At 44.3% G+C, this 12,504-nt stretch overlaps 2 long non-coding RNA genes across 3 annotated transcripts in view; one reads left to right on the top strand and one right to left on the bottom strand.

Annotated features, from left to right (window-relative positions):
* LOC146194200 (uncharacterized) overlaps positions 1-12,504 on the top strand; it is a 290,048-nt gene that overhangs the window by 14,620 nt on the left and 262,924 nt on the right. The gene's annotated exons all lie outside the window — the stretch shown is intronic.
* On the bottom strand, positions 8,081-10,695 carry LOC146194201 (uncharacterized). The gene is made up of 2 exons (XR_014705811.1): positions 10,471-10,695; positions 8,081-8,762 (listed from the first exon to the last, which is right to left on the bottom strand). It is a non-coding gene; the product is annotated as an uncharacterized LOC146194201 (long non-coding RNA).

Genomic DNA, 12,504 nt, shown 5'->3' on the forward strand with positions numbered 1-12,504 from the left:
TTTTATGGAGTTCACCGATTTTTTTTTTTTTTTGCATCGTTCATATAATAAACACATAAAAACCCTGCAGCACTATGAAAATTTGCCCGGAGCATTCAACTCGTGCTACAGTATGTGCAGTAAAGCTACCTTTGTCTTTGTGTGCAAAATGAAATTTTTTACGAAAGATTTACATTTTGCATGTTGATTTGATCAGAATATATTGGTTTTGAACATGATTGGAAGAGGCTTTTCAATACCCGAGCTGTTTCATGTGCATGGTTGTTAACTACCATGCTGAACTTTGTAGTCAAGTACAATATGTGCATAGTGCCTATATGCATACAATATATGCATAGAGGCAGGTAGAGTGATTGTTTAGGTGTACTGTAATTATCAGGCTGTGCTAGTATCGTTACAGCTATGATATAAAAATTCGCATCAGGTTTGTAGAACTTGTATTGTGAACAGTGGTTATATGGTGTCTGTGTATTTTATTTTAGCATAGCAGTGATATTGGTGCAAGTTCTGTCAAGTTTGGTTTTGTTTTGATTTTAACAACTTTGTTTATTGCCACTTGTGGACAGCCTTATCACACAGCGCTATTCAGGTTCTACTAGTGTCGAAGATCATTGATTTCACTTTCTTTAATAGACACTGAGGGTTCACTGACACATACGCCACCAAATTTTTTTGTTTCAACTGCTTCAATTGTTTTCCTTCCCTGTGGTGTTGTACATTTTCACAAAAATTTGCTTTCAAAGTGAAGTTGTCGACTTTCTTCCAAGTTGTGTGATATGCTGTGAAAAATGGCATGCGTGTCATGAAACTTGTTCCAGATTTTTTGATCGCATTCTGCATGTACGAGTTTTTTCAACCTTCTATGAATGCTTTGTCTCAAAAATATTAAGTATTCAGGCTAACGTAGGATTAGGTTGCATTCCGGGTTCTGTTGTGCCGGGTAGCAGCTCAGCAGTCAGGTTCTTTTACTGGACTTGCCTGAGAGTACGAGTTGTGTGAAGCCTGCACACAGACCGATATCATGACATTTGACGCAATTTTTACGCTCGACCGCCGTCAGTTTAGAAAAGGACTGTATTGGGTTACTACGACAAACATTACCCCAGCTTGTTTTAGGCGGAAAAAAAAAAAAGTTTGTGCCATGGTCGCCATCTTGCATGTTCTCATACACTTTAATTTCAAATTTGTAAAATTTGCTGTTCTCATCGTAGTTGTTCCAACAATACCCCAAGTTTTCCAGAAGTAAAGGAACCCAAGAAAATTGTTTTGGAGATTAGAGAATATAAGCCATGCCAGAATAAAATTCTCAAGTTTAGAAAATTTGCTTTTTGCAGCATTTACAGCTGTAAAATACAGAGTAAGGTGGTTCTAGTAAATATATGACATGTATTAAGAAAAAAGTACCACTCGGTGGCATTTATTTTGGGAAGTTAAATCACAGCACTCAGTTCCTTGCTCGCATACAGCCGCCCAAATCTTCAACTAGACTGCACAACGCCCACTTTCAACAGTGATGCAGTTTAAGCTGGAGGTTGTTTCATCTATTGTGCGCAGCTTAATGTGTTCGCAGTAATGTCACCATGACCGGATGTGACATCATCATGACGTCACATCCAGTCATGTCTAATAACCAGAACTGAGGTCACCACATGACATCATGTCCGGTCATGACCGATGACTTCACCGTGCGATTCACGCATATATGAAGCTAACCTTGCCAGGCATCCAATCCAGGCATCCGTGCTGCGCCTTTCATTTGTCGCTTCCTCAAACGCCGTACCACACAGGAATCAGCGGTGTTTTAAATTGGTTTACAGGAAAGAAAAGGCATAATATCTGTTGCACTTGTCCGCTGACAACAGATAGCCACGATGAGTCTCGAAGTATAATCACGGATAACTTGAGGCAAACAGAAACAGCATCATTGTGTCATCAGTCTTATACATGACTGCAATCTGCCTTAATTTTTTTCTGTACCCCTGTGCCTTGGCAGGGATCGAATTAGCAGAGAGGTAAAAATAAGGCAAGGCCTTATTTTAGCTTGTATCCTAAGGTCAACATGAATTCCTAGAGGATCACAACTTGTTGAGAAGTGAGGACTGCAGCTTGCCTTTACTACTTTGCACAGATTTACAGTTTCAGAAGTGGTACGAATTATCTGCTACTTGGCTGAAAAGCGGAGCACGCAGCCTGGTTATTTTTGGCAATGGTGGTACTTCCATTATCTTATACATACTCTTTAGCATAGAGTCATGAACTACCACATTATGTGAAAGACTGCCTGACACAAATATAAAGCCTCCCTTAACCTAGCCGTATGAAGTGCCTTTGTGGTCTACGGGTAGCATGTCTGACTTGAAATGCAAGAGTCCTGGAGGGTTCGATTCATTTCACCTACCCATCTGATTCGAGAAGCTTGAGTTGGCAGCTCCTGCCAAATCTGCCATATCATATGATCAAGTGACTTTGCACAACCCTGCCACCAATCAATTCCCGGCTATCACCCACAATTTTTCTTTCACAACCCTGATACCAAATTTTATGGTGAATGGCAGCCTTTAACGCTGTCATATCAACATGTAACCAAAATTTGGTTTCCTTCAACTGGTGGCTTTAGACAGCTTGTGTTGTTCGTCCCTTTGAGACCTTGATTGGCAGGTGGCAAAGTAGAGACAAGAGGGATGATGAAGAGAAGGTAGGAGGCAGAGGGTGGAGAACGGGTACAATGTGTCGCACTGTGATTTGTAGATTAGGTGGCACAACCCGCTTGCATGGTCGTAACCCATCAGCTGCATTGAAACAGCAATGCTAACTCCTAGCTCTTACTCCCCTGCACAGATCGTATTCATTGTCTATACTTTTTCTTGGACAAGTTCTTCTGAATATCTCGTAGGAGGTCACTGTTAAGATTTTTGCACGGCCCCTGAAGGCTAGGTATTGCTGCAAAGCACCTTCTCCAGAAAACGGAAACATAGAATGACCAGCTTGTTCAACTTGTTTCTGCAATGGGCACAAAACTGGACTCCATTCCACTCGTGAAATCTGGAGGAGCCTCTATGACCGGTTATCATTGTACAGTAGAACCCTGCTATAGTAAAGTGAAACTGAAGTCCCATCATAGTAGTGCTTTTGGTAAAACTAGGTTATACTAAACAACGTCTGGCCGTGGCGTCGACTTCTCACGAAATGGCATTGCTGCACACGCATTACATGGAATCGCGAGGAAATTTAAAAAAAAAAAATAATAAGTAGTGCTTTTTTTTTTATGGTTTTACCGCTAGGCTCATCAGCACTGAGAAGAAGCCAACTTTAAGGCCTAGGAGCCGTGAGGGAAAGCATGCAGCGCGTAGCGGGAAAAATGTAAAGCTGACCAAACACATAAAGAAGACGGCCGGTCACTTAAAAATAGAGTAAAAGTGCAGCAAGAAAAAGGGAAGCGAAGAAACGGCCGAACATTCACACAACACTGTTGAGCACGAAGGAGTAGTGGCAAGAATTGGAGGCGTGGCTTGTGAGGTTTTGCAGTGCTGGACTGTCGCGCATTTTTCATCTATTGCCTCTTAAAAGATGGAAACAGCGGAAGATGATGCTGCGCTCACGCAATGCTTTGGTTCTCAGCTGGAATCAAGCTCGGCTGTATTCGTATCCATGTTGCATTCATGCTAAACAGGTACTTCTACAAGCTGTAAAAGAAAAAAAAAATGAAAAAGGAAATGGCACAGAGATGATAAGAGAGAGATGGAAGGCATTTTAGAACGTTCTTTTCATAAAGCAACAAGATGTGCTTAGTAAGCAGACTTTAATTACGAGATAGTATCTTCAGGACCGTGTCATCACTAACAACTGATATAGTAAGATTTTGGCCGGTCCCGGTGACTTTACTGTAATGGGGTTCTACTGTACTTATCAGTTCGCAAAGAGCACTTCCTGGCAGAAGGGCAGCTCAACACTGCTAATGTGGAAAAGCACTCACCACTCTGCTTGTGCTCAAACTGAAAACCACATCTGAATTTGATTATGCTTCCTGCAGGAACGACCTTTAGTCTACATCTCAAGTGAGCATGCGGGGTATCTTGATGCTTATTTTTATTTTTTGTAACCGCAACCTCGAGCAGACTAATTCGCCAAAGCTGGCAGCGCTGGTTATGTATACGTTTGCCGCTGGCTCAAGCCTGCACTGCAGTGAAGTGCAGGCACAGAGCAACGCTAGAGAAGAGCACGGGCGTTCAAATTGCGAAACTTTTCTGCCCCAGTCAAAAAGAATTCCATTTAAGCTTCCCGGAAAAAAAAAATGCTAGAGTGGCCCTGCGCAATATAATACCAGCTAGTACCACATCACTACTCTCTACAGCGACTTTCTGTTAGCTAGTGCCAAGTTACTGTATATCTGGCAGAACCACATGGAATGGTTTGTGGGGTTTAATGTCCCAAAGCGACTCGGGCTATGAGAGACGCTGTAGTGGAGGACTCCGGAAATTTCGACCACCTGGGGTTCTTTAACGTACACTGACATTCCACAGCACACAGTCGCCTTGCCTTTCGCCTCCATTCGAAAAGCGGTCGCTGAGGCCAGGATTCGATCCCGCATCCTTAGGAAGCGCCCTAACCACTGCGCCATCCCGGCGGGGTAACACATGAATGTGTTATGACAAACACAAAATAACATAAAAGGAACAGCCAAGGTCGCAATGAGCGACTGCAGGTGACAAATGCATCGGTCCCTGGTACTCGTGCTTTTTTAACATCACACTATGCAGCACTGAACTGAATGCTCATACGGGCAAAAAGTAAAAACTCTAGGGGCACTTTGGACCACTAAAGAGCAATGAGGTGAAAGCCTTTTCTCCATGGTGGTCTGATGCCCTCCACTATGGCACCTCCTTCCTCGTTTTCCTTATGGCTCGATTCAGGTGTTCGCGGAGAAGTGTGAGATACGCCTTTTCTTTCCTGTAAACCAATTTGAAATGCTGCTGATGCTTGCTGTACTGCGTCTGCTTTTGTATGCTGTGTCATGTGGCGTTAGAGCAAACGCCAAATGAAAGGCGCTGCACTGACGACTGGATCAGGTTAACTTTCGCATGCGCTCGAGTCGCCTGGTAACGTCATGACATCATAGTAATCTCTGTCATTATTATCACTGTCACTATCATTATCAATCAGTATCTATCACTAAGTTCTTCACTGACAGATTTAAAGGTAAACAGCACAACCATGCAACTGCTCGCAAGATTCCAATGACAGCTCTCGCATGTTGGAATGGGGACGGATGAAAGCAGTGGAAATGTGAGTGGCAAGTATGTATTTCCTGGGGCGGCTGTGCTGGGCAGATATCGTGGTAGAAAAACTGGCTACCCTGTATACGCAGTGCCTGGTGTCATCAATAGTACCGGAACTATGGAAGAACGCAAACATTATCCTCATTCATAAGAAAGGGGATGCTAAGAACCTTAAAAATTAGACCAATCAGCTTACTGTCTGTTACGTATAAGGTGTTTACTAAGGTAATCGCTAATAGAATCATGGCAACCTTAGACTGCAATCAAGCAAAGGATCAAGCAGGGCTTCAGAAACGGTACTCTACTATCATATCCATACCATCAATCAGGTGATAGAAAAATGCTCGGAATATAACCAGCCCTTATACATAGCATTCATTGATTACGAAAAAGCATTTGACTCAGTTGAAACCTCGGCGGTGATGCAGGCATTGCGAAATCAGGGGGTAGACGAGCCGTACGTTGAAGTGCTGGAAGATATATATAGTGGCTGCACAGCAACCATAGTTCTGCATAAAGAAAGTAACAAAATTTCGATAAAGAAAGGTGTTAGGCAAGGAGACACAATCTCCCCAGTACTATTCACAGCTTGCTTAGAGGAAGTATTCAGAGACTTGGAATGGGAGCAGTGAGGGATAAGGGTAGATGGAGAATACCTCAGTAATCTGCGATTTGCTGATGACATTGCCTTGCTAAGCAACTCGGGGGATGAACTGCAAATAATGATTGATGACCTAGACAGGAAAAGTAGAAAGGTAGGCTTGAAAATCAATATGCAGAAGACTAAGGTAATGTTCAACAGCCTCAGAAAGGAACAGCAGTCTACATTAGGTAGCGAAGTACTGGAAGTAGTAGGCGAATATGTCTACTTTGGACAGGCAGTACCCGCAGATCCGGACCATGAAAAGGAAATAACGAGAAGAACAGGATTGGGATGGAGCGCATTTCGCAAGCACTCGCAGATTATGACTAGCAGCTTATCGTTATCGCTCAAGAGGAAAGTATACAACAGTTGCATCTTACCTGTACTTACCTATGGGGCTGAAACGTGGAGGCTAACCAAGAGAGTTCTACTTAAGTTGAGGACAACCCAGAGGGCTATGGAACGAAAAATGCTAGAGGTAACATTAAGAGAGAGGAAGCGTGCACAGTGGGTCAGAGAAATAACTCAAGTTACCGACATTCTAGTGGAAATTAAGAAGAAATGGACATGGGCCGGACATGTAGTGCGAAGAGAGGATAACCGATGGTCGCTGAGGGTAACAAACTGGATTCCAAGGAAAGGAAAGCGTAGCAGGGGGCGGCAGAAAGTTAGATGGGCGGATTAAGAAGTTCGCAGGGGTGAAGCGGATGCAACTAGCACAGAACCGGGTTAAGTGGAGAAATATGGGATTTATCAATGGGTATAGTCAGGCTGATGATGATGAATCCCACAGACTTTCGGTAGAAGCAATGTTAGGTAACCCAAGGGCCGCCTTATACGCCAGCCTAATCATAGCGTCCACCTTGTTTTCCTCCGTCACGTCCATATTCATACAAGGCGTCGCATAAACTGTTCTACTGATCACGAATGCCTGTACCAAATGACTTGACTCCTTTTCCTGCAATCCTCTCTTTAGATTGGCGATTCTTTCAGTGAGCCTCATGGCGGCGTTTACCGTATTCTTTAGCTTTCCTAAGGCCTCCTTATTTTTCCTGTTAATCTGCAAGTACATGTCCTGTTGTAGCGTATCCTCCTCCTCCAATTGTCTGTCTCTACCCCTGGTGACACAGAGTAACATCGCACCAAGTGGTGACACACAAGCGATCTGTATCTGAAGAATGGTGGCAGCTTAGATGAAGAAATGTTCATGTCAGGCCGCACAACAAAAAACACTGAAATTGTGTGATTCAGCAACTTCAGCTACAGATTTTTTTTATCGCACTAGCAGCAAAGAAGCCAGAAGAGTGTCAGAAGAAGCTCTGATTTCAGCTTTTAGCGATTCAGGTACTACAACCACCTTTAATGTCAACTAGTGGCCAAAGATGCACATAGTTTCCGTACCCACTTGCTTTTGAGTATGTACACATGATCGCTGCATGTCCTCAGTTTTATCTCTGTTTAGGAGGGTTTCCACAATCGTTAGCAACGATCTGCTGACACTGGCACACAAGCGTGTAGTTTTCACGTAGATAGGAACCTAGTGTATACTTGAGTGAAGGCTCTCCAGCTTATACAAACTACTTGTAAAAATAAAAATAAATATGATTGTACAGGGATTTTGGGGAAACCAACAGGTTGCTTGTTTTGACGGATGTTTGGAAGAAATGACTAAGTGAAATGCTCAAGTTCATAGGCCTCTTGTTTGTCCAACGCGGGCATTGTGAAATTCACTGGCTGAAGCTGCACTGGAATGAGGACATCTACAGTGGTTTGCCTCCACCAGGAACAATGCTGTGAATCTGCTTCATAGCAGTGCTGGTGCTCCTCAAAGTGGCAGTCCTGTACAATGTAGACCAGCTGCCACAAGTAATGCACCGGTACATCAATCAAGTGCAAAGCCCTCACAGCCACATTAGGCAGTATTTGCATGTAGCTTCCCGAGAAGAGTTCAATAAACAGATATTTAACCTTCGTGGCACACCAGCTCAAATTTTGTCACCCTCTGCAAAATGTGCCAACCATAAACCACAAAAAGTTGACAAATGCACGAAATGAGTTGTGCTATGAGCAAAAGAAGACCGGGCTTAAAAATAATGTTTCTAGCAATTTGGCAAAGTTACGAGAATGGCAAGCCTTCACAATGAACCACATAACACATTGGTTCCTGGTATTTGGCTTCACTGCATTTTATTGGTGTAGTCTGGAGAATAGGAATTTCCAACTCGCAACAACCACCCCATCTTGATACATCAAGGCAACTGCTGCAGACAGATCCGAAGGCATGTCGCCTAGCACACATTACAATAGATGCTGTCAAGAGAATGCAAGAAGTGGCCGATTCCATGCCAAGTTACTTAAGATAATGCCGTGTTTCGGACACCATCACATACAGAGAACTTTTGCTCAGATAACCACAGCTGTGTTACCCCCGCAAGGGTCAAGTGTTGTTGTATATGACAAACTCTTTAATCCATGCCAGGCCTGTTCACATATCAATCTGTTGCTTTAATTCTAAAGGCTGAAAACTAGAGAGGCAAAAAATTGCAGTCACACATTTGTGCTTCTCGACCTCCCGCCACTGCAAATCATGCGTCCAAAATCACTCTGAATGCTTTCCAAATAATAACATATCAGCAAATGCAAGGGTGACAATATTCCACAACAAGATTAAATACATTGCAAGCAAGATATTTTAAACTTAACTAGGAGCACACTCTAAACCAGTAGAAGGAGTGAGAGTATCCGTTTGGTCACACCAGTCACAGCTCACTGCACTACTGAGGTAGCGGCGGAATCCAACTGGTGGAGGAAACTCGTACGTCGGCCCCGAGTATTCCTTGCCTCTGTAAATGTAAATAAATGAGAGTAATACAGCAATTACATTTAGTTTGCATAAATTCAGCAAACTCACTCACAGTAGAATTTGATTTGAGTAAAGCAAGTGAGAGTGCCTGCCGCAGAAGGAAAAAGGCAGCAATGAGACTGGCAGTCAATGCTAGCACAAATACAAATACTATTTAGCACACTTGCAAAACACTGAAATAGCAACAAAGAGACTAAGGTAAATCGTGTGCAGTAAGTGCGGAATATGCTGCGGCTTGCATGGAATTGTAATCAAGAGTGCTTATAGCAGCAACTGCCAAGCTCTTTGACAGGATTACGAGATACTGTCTTTGTCAAAAGTGTAGAGCCCAGGGGTTCTGCTTCTGGGCCAGTTCCTGCGGCTTGTAATGAATTTCCGGTATTCCAACTTTGTTGATGGCAAGATTTTTTGTCCTACCCCCTTCAGTGGGAAAGGCCTCAACTAATTCTACATCAGTGCCACTATTCGGCTCAGAAGCGGACCACCCCGGGCTCTACACTTTTGACAAAAGCTGTACATGCAACGGTGCCTCACTCCCCTCAACAAAACGTACCACCTCAGGTTAATTATTGCTTTGTTTTCAAACAAGCTGTCAATGGCCTTGACAGCAGCTTGAAGCCAAGCACTGCCCACTATTTATGGAGGCATTGTTTCTGCTATCATTCCCAGTTTTCTCAAAGTGATGACGCTGTTGGAGCAAGCAAAAGATATATATTAGGGAACTCTGCGGTAGCGACATGCATCTGAAGTGTTAAATCTATATAAATAAGCTCAGCGAGTTCTACCAATGCAGTTATTTTCGTAGTAAAAGGGCAGATACTCTCATGGGCAAGAACTTATGATAGCCGAAGAGTCACCCTCATTGCTGCATGCACCGATGTGAGTACTCGGCAGTGGAACGTGTGAGCATATAAGCACAATAAATTCGTGCGGGTATACGCCCGTATCTTGTAGCAATTTTATGCTGAGCAGTAGGCTCGTTTCACTCCGGGGCTCATTTCGCACTGGGCCAGTTTACATTTATACTATCTCTCAGCTAGCCAGCAATTCCCCTTCTTTAGCACTTCGTCGACACTGTAAAGAAGCTGACCTCTTGCACTGCAGCACCACGTATGGGCCGCATAGATAGATACCTTACGACAGTTTTTTGACGGAAGCACGACCGTTTCTATGGGCCCAGCCACTCTATCTGCTGAAGCTGCGAGGAAGGCAATAAAACCTCCTGATCATAAACCAGCGCGTTCACGCTGGCGCACCACAACAAAATGCCTGCTACTGCCCAAACAAACTAGACCACAAATGAAGAATCTTAAAAAAAAAAAAAAAAAAAGCAAATTACAAACTTCCGTGACTCTCGACTCACAAATAGTTTCACATCATCTGTAAGTCGCCGCGTACGTCCCAATACCCCAGTGCACCCCGAAGACAACAGCAACCGGCGACTGATCGGTGCACAGCAGCAAGTATGCAACGGTTGTTTCAAGCGCGAAGAAACGGGATCGACGCCATTATGCAGTCTCCACATGCCTTCGCCCGGAGACTGTCGCGTGATTACGCCGCGTCAGTAATTGTGACTACCGCATAGCTGCACTGCCGTGCAAAAACTCGTTAAAAAAGCTGCAAGACGGTAGCAGAACGCCGACAAATGCTTTACCTAGAGCTCGCGGGCATGTACGCGTACGACTCACCGTAGTCGGAGGCTGCAGACAGGCCAGGGACAGGACCGAAGGCTACGCTGTTGAATTTAGGGCAACAATCCACAAACTGAATCAGATTTTCACCGAATTTGCATCTATCGGGATGATGCCCCGCAAACTACAACAAGCCGACGCATGAAAAGCGACCTAGGGCTCGCAAGGCGCGAGCACCCATTGCCCGAAAAGCGCGCCAGCTTATGCTCGGGTGCGGTGGTTCGAAACGGGGTAATTGACATCTGGGTTTGAGGCTTATTCCCAGAAAAAAGCAAATACTAAAAGTTGTTTGACGTCACATCCGTCGAGAGAATCAACGCGTCCTCCTTTCCACTTTGGTTCTGTGCGCGCATGCGCAGTTCACGGAGCCGGCTCTCTGCAAGTTCAGGTGTTTTTTTCGACTAAAATTTTGTCCCTAGATTTCCCCAAACGCTTTGAACGCCATGTTTTTACAAAGTACCTAAATGTTGACTACTATGTGCCTAGTTGAGTCTGAATTTGTCCCCAGGTTCGTGGCGGGCTGGCGGACTTTTCTTTTTTTTTTCGGCCGTCGTCGGCGCATTCGGGCAGTGTTTGTAAAGTCTCTCAGTTTATTGGCGTGGTTTTGCTGCAGCGGAGGTAGTGCAACGCACCCTTAACATTAAACCATTCAACTGCAAAAGTTGGACGTTCGATTCATGGGTACCGAGCAAATTTGCGATGTCTGCGTCAACGATCTGACATCGGCCGTCGCTTCTCACGTAAGCCATTGTCATTGCTGTTGTTTTTTGACATAGTGCGCTGAGTGCAGCGGTAGGTGGGTGTCGTGTCCATTTTTGTCCGCGAAATCAATGCGAGAGGTGTCATTCAGCAGTGAATTAAGCTAAACAGCAACCTGGTACTTAATTGTTTTTGAGCTTGCAGATATGACAGATCGAAATTAGCGTGCAATTTGTCAATTACTTATATCTCTGTGGCATGGGTGCCACCTTCTAGCTTTGGAAAGCAATCTGGAGACGGTGCAAAACTGGTGTGTTTTATCAGACGAAGTGTCTAAAAGTACGTCCGACGTATCCATTCGATTCTCGTAAAGATACGGCGGACGTCGATACAAGGTATATGTACTATGGTAGCGAAGGCTCCATAGACGCCCATACGTACAAAACATGGCGGCTCATGGGCTCCAGCGACCAATGAAAATTGGGGGGCCATGACGTCAAATGACGTCACCCATACGTTCACTTTGGCGCGAATTATAAACTTTTTTTTTTTTTAAACCTCCGCGTTGCATTGACGAGCCTGCATTTTTTGAAGGTTGTTGCCTTTCAGCGCGCGCCAACCTTTGCCATCTAAATGAACTCGAGTTTGTTGTTTACGCCCTTGTTTATAAGCAGTTGCTCCAGCACAATGAAAGTGGTTGGCAAAGGTGGCGGCATAGAAAGGCAGCAACACTTCCAAATAGAGACCACGCATGCAAATTCATAATACAAATACTGCTGCAAGTCATGCAAGTACTTTGGCCATTTACTTTGTCCCTCAGCACAGTAAGGTGCGGTCCAAAAATACTGGTGCAACGGGGCAGTCGTGCCCAGTTCGCAACAGAGTGTACCAAGTGAACAATTATGGTTTTCATGTTCATGGTTTATTGTATCAACCAATAAAATACAGCAACAAATCACAACGATAAAAATGCATGTCGTTGACAGCACAAACAGTAGCGCTGTTTAAGCGCACTAATCATCTCAATGATCACAGCTGAGGCATAGAAAAGGTTTGAAGTAACTGCCACAAAACATCACCAGATATGAAACATGCATGTTGTGAAGAGGAAGAAGTGCACAAGGAACATGCCAGTCAGTGGCATCGTGATCGCTGCGCGTGCTGGATCTGCCTGTGTTCGCTGCCGCTGTGTTCGAAGCTGCTCTGCTCAGTCCTGCTGATCAAGTCCTGTTGATCCGCTGAATAAACCCCCCATTCTTACATTTGGTGGAGGTGCCGGTCAAGATCTATCCTCTCGCCCTGGAACTCCGCAGCCGTACATTACCACCTCCT

This window comes from Amblyomma maculatum, chromosome 3 (assembly GCF_055883805.1).
Source record: "Amblyomma maculatum isolate TAMU_Amacu chromosome 3, ASM5588380v1, whole genome shotgun sequence".
In the NCBI taxonomy this organism is placed as follows: domain Eukaryota; kingdom Metazoa; phylum Arthropoda; class Arachnida; order Ixodida; family Ixodidae; genus Amblyomma; species Amblyomma maculatum.